This window comes from Urocampus carinirostris, chromosome 12 (genome assembly GCF_059441175.1).
Source record: "Urocampus carinirostris isolate Australia breed hairy pipefish chromosome 12, RoL_Ucar_1.0, whole genome shotgun sequence".
Classification (NCBI taxonomy): domain Eukaryota; kingdom Metazoa; phylum Chordata; class Actinopteri; order Syngnathiformes; family Syngnathidae; genus Urocampus; species Urocampus carinirostris.
The window spans coordinates 17,677,414-17,692,268 of NC_142360.1; positions in this window are offsets into that span (position 1 = coordinate 17,677,414).

Consider the following 14,855-nt stretch of genomic DNA (forward strand, 5'->3'; position numbering starts at 1 on the left):
CTATTCTATTCTATTCTATATTTTGTCTCTGCTAGTATTATCTGTCACCTTTCTTTTCTTATGGCCATAAGGTATTTCCATACAAACCTACAACCAGATCCACTGGGACCACCGCCTCTTATGCACAGATAAGGATCGATGATTAGGAACACCCACCCACCGATTAGGTCGCAGTGGGCGCAGTCAAACCAAAACAAAATTCCACTCAACAACAGTGCAAGACATGTCAGTTGATTAGCCGAGAACATGGCAGCTTGCCATTTCTTGTGCCTACGTGCCACTCGGCCACTCTCAATGCTCTCCCTGTTAAGGCTGGCAGCCACTAACATTGTCCTGTCATTACCCCACTTATTGCCCTGCCCAGAGGACCACAAGTATACATACACACAATAACAAATACCCACTGAGTAATTATTTGTTGATATGGACGAGGCTGATCTCTTGCAGGCGGATTTGTTCTGTTTAGTCTAATGCCATTAAGACTGTTTTAATACACAGTCAGTTAATCACAAAAAGTCTCAAAGGGCTGAACAGATTATTATAACACCATCCCCTGATCTAAAACCTCCACGAGGGCAAGGAGATACTCAAAACCTTAGCATGAGGAAAATAAAGAAACTTTGAGAAAGGACCGAACATGAGGTAATCCCCCTTCTGGGATGACCAGGCTGTGTTGGATGTTCTTATACACAGACATCCTCATCATGAAATATAGGTCATTCATAACCTATAAAATAGCAGTGTGTTAGAGCCCAAATTTGAACAGTTCCATTGAGATTGCCATTGTTCAGTAGATTTGCTTTCTTCCGATATCAGTTGAGTAAGTAACATTTCATCCATAGCAGTAGGTGGCAGCATTTTATTTAGTTTTTGTATACAGTATTTTGCTACCTCGGGTCCGCCTACTTTGCAGATTTTTAGCATGCATTGTGTTCTGCATTCTGATCGGCTAAACAGAGGAAGATGCTTTACATCGCCAGCAAATGTGGACCTCTCTACCCGCAAAACTTGTTCTGGAACCACATGCGGGTATTTGGCGTTCCCTAGTGGCTCCTTGGCACTTTTTCAAAAATATTTGAAATTGAAAAATATTATAAAAGACCATTTACCATTCATTTTAAATAAAAATATTGCACACAATTCTGCTTATCTTAATTATTTTCTTATTTTAGACGGAAAAAAGTTAAAACACAGTACAAAAATTGTTCCACTGGCAGAGATAGTTTGCACATTTTATGTATTAAAATGTGTTTAGAAAAATAAGATAAAATTATAGTGAAGCAGGTAAAGATATAGTAATATTCAAAATTACACGAAAATTATTATTGCCACTTGAGACACGTTGACTAAAATCTTTTTGTTAAGTATTAAACAATATAATTAACATGGTAATTTAAACTTCAAAAAAACATTAAACTGGTGCAAGGAATTATTTTTTTAAACATTTGTGATAGATATTGTGCCTCGAATTTTTTAGAATGAAAAAGTGTGCCCCATTTCAAAAAAGGATAGGCAACACTGCTTTAGATTATTGGTTCTCGACACCTCTGACTCCAGGTCCCACCATCCCACCCTAATGACAGGCTGCGGCTCAAACAAGAAAAAAATGTCCACTTTTCAAAGTTATCCAAAGTTATAAACCCGAGTTAGTATAACATCCTTACTTTTTTTCATAAAAACAAAATGGCCACCAAAACCAAAACGACTGTATGTTTCTTGAATATTAGCCTAAATCACAAATAAGCGACCCCCTAAAACTGCTTTAAAATTGCCACATTCTCAAGGAATATGAATGAAGCCTGTACCTAAAAGACAATCGTTATTTCCTTATGTTATTATTAAAGCATAATATACTGGTAAAAAAACAAAAAATTTAAAACATTTACTGTACCTTCGAGCAGCGCTTCAATAGCAGACATCAGTACACGATTTTCGTATTTTGAAATTGTTTCCTTCTTCAACTTGATGGTTGTTTTCACTGTTTTCTACTTTCCCTTCCCTTTATCACTAACGTTCTTTGGACCGGTTATTTATGGCTAGAAAAAGTAAATACAACCAACAAAATTACAATAAAATGAGATGTTGTCTCTCTCAAAGATGCTGATTGACTGAATGGCAAGAAGTAAGGGCATTGTCACCATCCACTGTTAAGGAGTGCAATTGACTCTCTGTTTTCGTCCTTTTAGCATTATTTTGCTAAAGAAAAAACACTGAAAATGAGCCCACGGCCTACCGGTTGAGAAACACTGCTTAAGATTGCCTTTTATGTTCTAAAACTTAGTGGAAATGTGGTGCCTAAAATGAAACACTATACAGTGGAGTAAAACAGATTATAAAACCTTCATGGTGCATCCACCAGTACAATAAAATGAAAAGTGTATTTATTTGGCGTTTGTGTAATATAGTGTGGCCAAACTATGTAGATAAAGCTCATGGGCCACCATTCACTCATCCCTGTTCTAGGCTTTTCCTGCAACACCCACGAGTGCTGCTAAAATAGTTTATGTGCCAGTGTGCAATATTCCGGTAGGAGGCTGGCCGGGCCACCCAGTGACGCATTTAATTTCTTACCCATAATTCATGAAGCATCTTAAAATAGGTATGTGGATTTTTAGGATCTACAGTATCTGGCAACTCTTCCAAGTGCTTCACAGTGTCACTGCATCCATTCGTGCAGCAGGCCAAGAAGCACATGCTAAAGAATTGTAATATTGCAGTATTTCTGTAGTTGTATTTCTGTAGTTTTTCCTGAAGTATGATCTTTTCTTATTTCAGTAGTTGTATATTTGTATTATAGTATAAGAGTAGTAATATTTCAGGAGTATTTTTTTCTTTCAAAATTAAGGCAAAAATATTTAATAGGTCCCCTATTTTTAAGCACTAAGTAGATTATTAAAAATTGTATATTATTTGTTGTATTTCTGTCGTAATATTTTTGTAGTAGATACACAATGGTACACCCATCCATCTATCCATCATCTGCACCGCTTATCCTCAGTAGGGTCGCGGGGGTGCTGGAGCCCATCCCAGCCATCTTCGGGCAGTGGGCAGGGGACATCCTGAACTAGTTGCCAGCCAGTCGCAGGGCACACAGAAACAGACAACTCACTTGCTCATTCACACAATTTGAACCGGTCAATCAACCTAATATGCATGTTTTTGGAATGTGGGAGGAAACCGGAGTGCCCGCAAGGACGGGAAGAACCCCCCACAGGAGGTTCGATCTCATGACCTCAGAACTGTGCCACACAAGCGCTAACCACTGCGCCGCCGTGCTGCCCACACAAAGGTACAATTACGACAGATATGGCACCAAAAGGGAAAACCTTTTTTTTTTTAATTAGTAGTTAGCGCATTTGCGAAATGTCCCTGGTTCGAATCCGGGTGGCCAGGAGAGGGATGGGTGCTACCAGGGTGTGATTTCCTAAGATACACAACAAAAAATTGTGCCCCTACGACCCTAGTAGTTAAGGGATTGTATTTCGTCTTTTTTGTTGTACATCTGTAAACCTGTGTTTTTTAGGGATAATATGTTTTACTTAACAGATGTAGTTTATTGTTTTTTTTCACGGTTTAATTGAAATTTTTAACTAACATTTTGTTTTTGTGTTTTTCAGAGTTGCTCAGTGTAAACAAGTTCAAAGTTTAGATGAGTTGTCCAGATGGAAAAAAAAGGGATGACCCTATCAGTCATAGCAAGACAAGTTGATCGTTCTAAATTTGTGATTTCAAGAATAATGTAGCTTTAAAAAATTATAAAGTCATTCAAGTCACCCAAGAAGGCTGGTCATCCACAGGAGACAATGCAAGAGAGGACAGGTCACTGCGGAGGATTTCAATCGGTAATCGTTTTTTGTTTTTTTTAAACCTGGACTGAGCTTTACTGAGGAGCATGTTCTGTGGATGGAGAATAATTGGTTGGTTGACTTCAGTGATGAAAGCAAATTAAATTTATTTGGATCCGATGGGAAGCATTACGTTCGGCGATACATTAAACGAAACCTAAAAGTGCGCAAAAAAGTCAGTTAAAGATGGAGGAAAAAGTGTCATGGTTTGGGGCATGATTTTTACAACAGGAGTTGGGCCTCTTGTACAGCTACCTGGCCAAGCAAATGCAAATGTGTATCAGACCCTTCTTCAGCAGCACATGGTTTCTTACTTGCGTTCATCGCCCAATCAGCCTGCAGTCATCATGCAGGACAATGCTCCATAAAACACAGCAAAACGGGGAAAGAATTTCCCTGATGGTGAAAAAATTGAAAGAATGGCATGGCCTGCACAGAGTCCTGATTTCAACTCAATAGAAAACTATGGTCAAAGTTATGGTCAAGAAACCTACGAAAATTACTGAAATGTGGAGTAGGCCGGAAGAAGAATGGAACAAAATCAAACCGGAGCAGTCTGAGGGACTAGTGCTATCCTGTGGCCACAGATGTGCAGAGGTTATTCACAACAGAGGCCTGTACACTTCTTATTAATTGCTGACAGTTGTAACCTTCAAATTTCTTTTCATACCAAAGTCACAGTTCTTGATCAGTGCGTTTTCTGAAAATGTGTGATTGTGAAATGTCTTTAGTCATTTTGTGAAAGAAGTGTTGTAGTATTATTGAATAGACACAATAAAATGTAAATTAACTGTGAAACAGTAAAGATAGTATTCTTTCAAAATCATTTAAATTTTTATAAAATTTTTCTCTAATTCTGGTCTCCAGTGTATATGGATTTCTGTGCAGTACTAACCACCCGCGCCAGTTTACTCTCCTGTGCCATGCAGCTGCCTCAATTATTGCTCTGTAAAAGTTGAGGAGCAGCCTGGAAGATACCAGCCTGTTTAAACTTCCTGAAGACACGCCACAGAACTTGCTGACCATTCTTTTCCTGGCACCAAGTGCTGGTAGACCAGGAGAGGTCTGATGTGATGTGGAGGCCCAGGAGCTTAATGTTGTCTACCCGTTCACTGAAGTGAACTCTGGACCAATTATTCTCCGTCCACACAACATGCTCCTCAGCAACACTTATTCCAGTTTTTTTTTTTAATAACGGGGTTGTGGTCAGTCTTTCTGGACCTCCTGAAATCCACGAAGACCTTGTCTGTGTCTTCTTAGTTTTCAGCACCAGGTAGTTTGCTGAACACCTCTGTTGTATCTCTTCTCTGCATTGGGTCTCGTTGTTGCCTGAGATGAGACCCACCACTGTAGTGTCGTCTGTAAATTTCACAACTGTATTGGTGGTATGGATGGCAGAACAGTTGTAAGTATATATGGTGAAAAAGGCTGTGCTGAGCACATACCTATGTAGCGTGCAGGTTGAGGGAAACACATCCACTATAGACCGATTCTTCATTTAGGAGAACTCGAGGCTGTAAACGTCTATGGGGAAGTATTCTCTGATATACTTGAGAAGAAGCCGCTCCAAGCACTACATCATCAACCGAGTCAAAGCAACAGGCATGTAATCATTAAGAGAGGTAGGATTTTTTTCTGTACTGAGGTTATAGTGGAAGATTTGAGACTCACCAGAACCTTGGACAGCTGCAGGAACAGGTTGAAGATTTCCAGGAACACTCTTGCTAGCTGGTCAGCGCATTTTCTCAGAGTTCGGCCGGACACCCTGTCCGGTCCTGCAGCTTTGCCGATGTTGATCCTCCTCTGTCGGTGGACATGCGTTTGCGCATGTTTATCTTCAGCTCTAATTTGAATAGACATCGAGTAAGTGTATACATTTATGTTGGGGATTTCCTTGGCTAATTTAATTCGGTTAATACTGGAGATATTCAGAGCTACAAGAGGCGATCTCTGTTTAATCAAATAGGCCTGTATAGGCAAATGCTGTGAAAAAAAAGCTTGCTATTGGCCGAGACAGGGGTCAATCAAAAGGTGAGAAGCTCATGAACATATTGGGAATCATTTTACGAGTCTGTTTATTTTTAAATGTGAGTTTAGAGGGATACAAGAAAATTACAATAATGATCCTTCAGCGAGGCTGACATGCTTTTAGGCGGAATCTTTTTCATCTGTCTGTATTTTCGTGTATTTAGGAGTAAATATTTTACATGGTTCGATTCTCTGGATGTTCCTGGAAGTAACGACTTGATATTTGAGTACATTCAACTAATTTGATGACTACTGGCTTTATAGTTTCCAGGTATCTTGTTTGGATTGATCGTGATGTTTCTGTGATGAGTACATTTTGAATTGGACACGTATTTGTCTATCAATGTTCCCGGGGTCTGGCCGCATTAAAATATCTATAAGACAAAAGCACACATCTGGAAGCAGCGCAACCACGGGGGAAAACAATGAATGGAAGTTGAAGGACAACTTGGAATTATTTATTAAGCATACACAGGCAAAATGTAATTACACCACCTGATTCAGATAATTGTTAGGCCTGGATAAAAGGCTTTGTAGGCCCTGACAAACCACCACTGTTTAATGGTGGCTAAGAGCGTCATTGGTCTGAGGCTATACGAGCGCTACCAACTGTTACATAAGCTGTTCACTGGCTACTTTACATTTTTCAGCACTGCCCCCTTTAAAGAGAAATAAATGTGGGGGTGATGAACTGCAAACTGTGAAATGGAGCTTTCACTGTGGAGCTGACTGATGGCTTTGCCAATAAAAAAAAAGTTCTTTCCTGCCATCTAGTGATGAAAAGCAAGAATGGACTTCAAAACAGTTCACAGGGTTTATACAAACGTAGTCATATTTCATTCATATATACATAATTTCCATTTCAAGCTTTTTCACAATGTACACCTCCCCATCCTATTCAGGTGATGACATGTAATACTTTTGAATAAAATACTTCAGCTTTGTTCTTCTTTCCCTTTTATCCCCTTTGTTGTTGTGTTTTTTTTTTGTAGTGCAGTGGTCTTCTAACACGCGAAAGGTCTCAGGTTCGAGACAGGGTGGAAACATATTGGCCTGGAGTGGGATGGGCGCCACTAGGTTGTACCTGCTCAAGACACACCACATGGAATGGTGCTCCTACGACCCTAATGTTTAAGGGATCAAAACAAACATGTCCAAAAAAGAAAAAAAGCACGATAAAATGAGTTATAAAAAAGCTTTTGAATATTGATATCCATTCGTGCATTAGAGCCATGATGTTGTAGTACTGTCATAAGTAGTCAGGAGATGGCGCCAAAGGTATATATCAGTGGGTTACGAGGGTTGATTGTCATTGATGAAACTTAAGTAGCTAATGAAAGTTGTTATTCTTCTGAAAAGTACACCTCATGAGTGGGCACATGCTTACAACAAAACCAAATAATCAAATATAAGGTAATTTGAGAAAATGATGCTGATTTTAACGATGTTATTATTGTAGAAAAAATAACCGAAAACACATACCTGTCAACCTCCACGGCTCCATGCCCTTACAAACTGTCGTATTTTCCCTTACAAAATACAAAAAAAATCTTACACCATATTCTTTTTTCAAACGTGTTTATTTATGTAGTTTAATATGTTATATTGTGAATGTGTTTCGTTATATCATATATATATATATATATATATATATATATATATATATATATATATATATATATATATATTGTTAATTAACATTTTGTTGTGAGATACTGAGTTGCTCGACATGAATGAGGTTTATTATAAAAAAAAAGTTCAAAAATGAAGTAGCTTGGACGTTCACTGTGGAAGGAAAAATGCATGCAAATATAATGAAGTAGAATAATACATCTTCTCTTTCAAATTATTAATTCATTTTATGCATTTAATTATTGTTGGTAATATACTGATTAAAGGGATAACCACAAACCTGTCTTTTTTCATTTTTCCTTTTATACTTCCTTTTTTTTCTTAACTACTTTATACAACATAACAATTCGTAATATAATACATAAAAGCAAGTAAGCCGTTTGAAAGCCGGCTCTCTTTAATGAGTTGAACCGAAAAAGCTGGTTCGCTAAAAAGAGACGGACTTCCTTTCACTACACAACTACCGCATGAAATCCGAGGCAGCAGAGGCGTGCGCACAGTAGCATCAAACTGCTCGCTTCGTTTGCAACGGAAAAAAACCGATACCGAGATAGAGGCTACCGCGGCAAACTGGTTTGACTTGATTGCCGTTTCGTGATAGTCGGTGTATACCGGATGGTACCCATAATTGACAAATTTGCGTTTTTCCGTACAGATTTTCTTGTACATTGTACGAGTCTTAAAATGCATAATAAACGTACTTTGTACAGCAAAAACGTACAGGTTGACAGGTATGCGTTTCCCACTGGCAGGGTTGGGTAGGGTTACTTTAACTTGATTACTTTCAATTACTTTTGGATTACTCCAATACCAAATATGCTAATAAAAGACAAAATAGCTAACTAAATATGAATAAAATGATGACTCACAACACGTGGTAAGCTTTCTCTCCTGGCTTTGATCTCTTTGATCTCCGGCAAAACTAACATAAAATAGGACAAAAACAAAATGAAAATAAATCCAAACAGCTTGCCAACATCATTTTTGCCATTCCATGTAGTCCGTTACACCCAGAGCCTGCAAAGAATTGAGTAATTTTATTCATATTTATTTCTTTTGTCTTTTATTAGCATATTACTAAGAGAACCTTGAAATCACATCTAAGGCTAACTGGGAGCCAATGCAGGTTAGCCAAGATCGGTGTTATGTGATCGTACTTTTTTGTCCTAGTTAAAAGCATCGCTGCGGCATTTTGTACCAGCTGAAGAGACTTGATTCTATACTTCGGGAGACCAGAGAGTAGTGCATTACAGTAATCGAGACGGGAGGTAACAAACGCATGAATTATAATTTCCGCATCCGACTGAGACAGTATTGAACGGATTTTAGCAATGTTACGAAGATGGAAGAAAGCGGTTCTAGTAATTTTCTTTACATGCATTTCAAAGGATAGATCAGGGTCAAATATGACATCTAAATTTTTAACTGAGTCACTCTGTGTGATGTGACATTTGTCAATGTTTTCACAGCAGTTTTTGAGAATAAGTCACGGCATTTAGATGGACCAATGACTAACATTTCGTTCATTTCAGAGTTAAGACGCAAGAAATTGAGGGACATCCACTCTTTTATCTCAATGAGGCAGGCCTCCAAATTTCCAGAGTTTAGTGTGGGAGATTCCTCCAACGGAAGATATAGTTGAGTGTCGTCTGCGTAGCAGTGGAAGCTGATATTGTACTTGCGAATAATATCACCTAATGGAAGCATGTAAATGCTGAAAAGAAGGGGGCCAAGCACTGAACCCTGCAGAACACCACAGGTAACATTAAAGGGCTCAGATGTCATTTCACCATATTTAACACAGTGCATCCTTCAAGGTTCTCTTAGTATTATACAAAATCATACATGGACTTGCTCCCTCTTTCAGATCTGATTTGCCCCTATGTCCCGGTCCGAAGCCTACGATCTGAGAGTGCCGGTCTTCTGGTGATCCCAAGAGCAAAGAAGTGTTTTGGTGGTTCGAGAGCGTTCTCCATCCGGGCACTGGTGCTGTGGAATGCTCTTCCCCCTGAAATCCGATCTGCAACCTCAGTGGAAATGTTTAAATCTAAGCTTAAAACTCACTTCTACTCCATAGCATATGAATAACCTACTCTTCTCGTCGGCTGAAAAATAGTCTGTGTAATATAGCGTAATAATCTGTGAAGCCCTTGAGACTCTTTAGGGCTATACAAATAAAAATGACTTGACTTGACTTGACTTAACATATTTGGTATTGGAGTAATCCAAAAGTAATTGAAAGTAATCAAGTTAAAGTAACCCTACCCAACCCTGCCACTGGCAGATAATTATGTAATATTGTGTTTGTTATTTATGTGTGATTTGTATATTGTTTATTAGAAAGACACGATAAAAAATGTAAAACTTGAAAAACGGGTAAAAGATTTAGAAAAACAAAACAAGCGTCCGTCATGGCTCTCATTCTGCCAGGGCAGCCAACGTGACGTCACGTTCAAAGAGTCAATTGATATCTGTGCTCATCCCTGCCCCCTTTTCTCCATTGCACCTGCTTCCCATGAAAACCTGGCACGCTCAAACGCACGATCGTTCCCTTCATTTGTGACCTTGCTTGGGATAACCGTGACGTCACTCCAACACAGATCAAGCTCGGTTCCGGTGCACTAGAAAAGGAAAGAAAAGGAAGAAATGGCATCAGAATTACATAGGACTGAAATGACGAGCAGAAAATGTGACTGCAACCACAACAATTATATTCCGAGCCTGATGGAGCAGATGTAGATCATGCACCTTAAACGCAGGACTATTCATGTCCTCGTGTCTGTGCAAATAAAGAAATAATGAATTAAAAAATAATCACGTTTTTATAGCCGTCACGTGGGTGGCTTATTTTCTGCCTGTAAGCAAATAATTGACAATCTTCGGTGGCTGGCCGCAGAACATTGCACTGACTAAATAAGGCAGGAGTTTAGCAAACGTTTTGTTTATTTTTCTCTCTCTTGACTTGGCGAACACGCATCTAATTTCATTTTATCTCTCGTGTACTTGCACTAAATTTTGTATATATTTTTTTCATTAATCGGCATTCGTCGAGCTTTGTAATGAGTCAGGCTGCAGGCCGTGTGACTTTTCGCATGGACGCAGCAATTGGCTGAGTCTACATTACGTCATCACCCCGCCTCTACTCTCCTTCCAAACATGCATGCGCGAGTGATGGGTATGCGTTCTTTAGAAACGGCTCTTTTGGCTTGGCTCACTGAAAAGAGCCGGCTTTTTTAGATACCAAGCGGCTTTTAAGATTTTTATTGTTGCTTTAGTGAATCCATTACCAATCATGGGCGTAACCAGCCCGTTCTGGGGGGTGCTTAAGCACAGACAAATTCAATCCATGCACCACCTATAAAATGGCATTTTAAAAACTCTCTTTTCTTTGCCCTCATGTAGGTTTTAGATCAGGGGATGGTGTAATAAGAGTCTGTAGTCTTTACAGCCATTTGAGACTTTTTGTGATTAAGGTCCATACAAATAAACATGACTTGACTTTAAAGGTGGGGTGTGTATTTTGAGGTGTCCTTAAAAAAGATTCAAATTAAATACTTTAGCTATTAAGTTTGTGTTAACAATGTCCAACTGAGTTCAAAGAGCCTTTTTTTCACCACCCCTATCTGCTTTTATCCTACTTTTATCAACGGTTGTTCCAGCCACCGAGCGCATTACGCTTAAGGAATGGAAGAGGAGTAGAGTGAATTCTCAAGTGTGATCGAGGTTTTCTTTAATTGTACGACGAAAATGGTGAGAATATGAAAAGAACAGTTTCAAATACAGTCCAAATGCCAACCAAAACCCTCAAAAAAATGGAAAAAAATCAACATCACCTTTTGTATTGTTGAATGGCTACAAGGAGTTAAGTTTGCACTCCATGACACGGTTGCCATGGCGCCCAATTGGCCTCGCCCGTGTGGCGCCAGCTGCGGCTCGTTGACAGATTGGCTTCCCTTCTATTTAAGCTCAGTGCTCTCACGCACTCTTTGTCAGCCATCAAAGAACCTCTGCCCCGCAAGACATGGGTTTCTGACTCGGTCCTGTTTCCTGTTGGTATTTCCTGTCCGGTATTATTCCCATTTATCTGGTCCTGTTTAGTATCGGTTTCCAGTTTCGTTCCCGTCTATTTTGTCCTGTTTGTTATTCTCTTCCAGTTTTCGTTCCCATCGAATTTGTCTTGTTCAATTTCGATATCCTGTTTCAATATCAATCCTGTCTGTCCCGTCCGATCTGGTATCGACCCCATCTGTCCGATATCTGCTCGGACAATTGGTATCGATCTCATCGGTCTCTGGCTTCCTGTATTCCCACGCCAGACCGCTGCCCAACGTGCATGACTCCCCATTTCCCGTAAAATAAAAGCTTGTGTGAGAAACGTCACGCATTTGGGTCCTGACCCCGTTCCGGTTCATCACACTCCTGATGTTGAAATTATACAAAGACTCATAAATAGAAAAATATAAAGTGTTTACCTTAATACAAAGTATTTACCTATGGAAAAAAAACTATACCCAATCGGGATATTGGAACAACTGAAAAATCTTCAATATCCGCAAATTGTGGAACGAAAATCAAGTGTAAATAAAGTAAACGGTACAGTGAAAAACCTTTACCTCTACAAGAATAAAGTACTTCTTCTGCAAATAAAAATACACAACTGTCTCAAAGAGAGACGGACGTACGTGGACGCACCACAAAAGCAGCTTGACTGAGAGTGCAATGATCAGCCAGAAGATGGCGTCACAGCAAGTAGAATATTTTGAAGTTACGGGCACCACCTTTAACAAAGGTCGGGAAAGGCTTTAAAAGCTCGATTAAAAAAGGAAAATATAAAATAGTGTGAACAATGCAGTGTCGGAAATGCATGAATGCATTATTTGACTTTCATTCTGAAGAGAAAAAAACATTATAGAAAAACTAAACAATATTACTACAGTAACATTATAATACAAAATACTACTACAGAAATAATACCCCAGAAATACTACCAAAAAACAACCACAGCAATATTACAAAAATACTAAAGAAATATGAAAAAAATACTACTATCGAATACTAAAAAAATGAACCAAAAAAACCACTAAAATACTGCTTTGGAAACACATAAAAATACTTCTACAGAAATACTACAAAAATACCACATCATTCTATAATAGAACACTACTAGAAAAACATTACTACATAAATACTACTACAGGGGTATCACAACAGAAATACTGCAAAAATACAATTACAGCAACACTAAAAAAAATTCTATGACAGAGATATGACAAAAATACCACAAAAATGAAACTACTGCAATACTGTACTATAAAAATACTACAGAAATACTACAGATCCACAGCAAAATTCTACAATGGAAATACTACAAAATACAACATAAATAGTACAAAAATACTACAAAAATAATACTGCAGTAATATTACAAAATTACTAACATCTCATCAAATTAGCTGCACCACTTATACTCAGTAGGGTTGCATGGGTGCTGGAGCCCATCCGGGCAATCATCGGGCAGTGGGCAGGGGACACCCTGAACTGGTTGCCAGCCAATCGCAGGGAACACAGGGACAGACAACTCGCTCGCTTATTCACACCTAGGGACAATTTGGACTGGCCAGTTCACCTGAAATGCATGTCTTTGGAATGTGGGAGGAAACCGGAGTGCCCGGAGGAAACGCACGCAAGCACGGGGAGAACATGCAAAATCTGCATAGGAAGGCCGGTAGCTGGATTTGAACCCACTCAGGAGGTTCCCAGACCTCAGAACTGTGCCCCACTTGCGCTAACCACTGCCCCGCCGTGCTGCAAAATTACTAGCACATAGAACATAAACATTTTCAATCAAAACACAACATATGTACTGAAGAACTACTACCAGAATAAAACTACATTAATACTAGAACTGTGGACCATAATATCTTACTAGAATGGTTGGAAAAATTGATTGGTTTCTCAGGAACCTTCCTCTTATGGTTCGGATCCTACCTCTCAAATAGGACGCACTCATACCTTTCAATCTGCACGTTTTTGCCGTACAAAGTACGTTTATTATGCATTTTAAGACGTGTACGACGTACCAGAAAATCTGTACGGAAAAACGCAAATTTTTCAATTATGGGTACCATTCGGTAAACACCGACAATCACGAAACGGCAAATCAATGACGTCTAACGAGTTTGCCGCAGTAGCCTCTATCTCGGTATTGTTTTTTTCATTGCAAACGAAGCGAGCGGTTTGATGCTACTGTGCGCATGCGTCTGCCGCCTGGGGGTTTCCCATCATGCATCATTCCGGAAAAAAAATATGGTGTAAGATTATTTTGTATTTTGTAAGGGAAAATGCGACAGTTTGTAGGGGCATGGAGCCGTGGAGGTTGACAGGTATGTGCACTGTGTTAAATATGGTGAAATGACATCTGAGCCCTTTGGTGTTACTGGTGGTGTTCCGCAGGGTTTAGTACTTGGCCCCCTTCTTTTCCTTTGCTTCCATTAGGTGATATTTTTCGCAAGTATAATATCAGTTTCCATTGCTACACAGATGACACTCAACTATATCTTCTGATGAAGGAATCTGCCCCATTAAACTGTTGAAATCTGGAGGCCTGCCTCACCGAGATAAGTCAAGTCAAGTCATTTTTATTTATTTAACTCTGAAAAGACCGAAATCTCAGTTATTGGTCCATCTAAATGCCGTGACTTGTTCTCCAAAACGGCTTTAAACATTGACAAATGTAATATCACCCAGAGTGCCTCGGTCAAAAATTTAGGTGTCATATTTGACCCCGATCCGTCCTTTCAAACAGACGTTAAGAATATTACTAGAACAGCTTTTATCCATCTTCGCAACATTGCTAAAATTCACCCTATGCTGTCTCAGTCGGATGCGGAGATTATATTTCATGTGTTTGTTACCTGCCGTCTCAATTACTGTAGTGTACTACTCTCCGGTCTCCCGAAGTCCAAAATCAAGAGCCTTCAGCTGGTACAAAATGCTGCAGCGAGGCTTTTAACTAAGACAAGAAAGTTTGATCACATTACCCCGATTTTAGCTAACCTGCATTGTCTCCCTGTTAGCTTAAGATGTGATTTTAAGTTTCTGTTGGTAGTATACAAAATCATGCATGGACTTGCTCGCTCATATCTTTCAGATATAAGTTCCCCCTGTGTTCCGGTCCAGAGCCTTCACTCTGAAAATGCTGGTCTACTAGTGATCCCAAGAGCCAAAAAGAGATCTGCAGGTTCGAGAGCGTTCTTCATCCGGGCCCCGGTGCTGTGGAATGCTCTTCATCCTGAGATTTGATCTGCACCCTCAGTGGAAATGTTTAAATCTAAGCTTAAAACACACTTC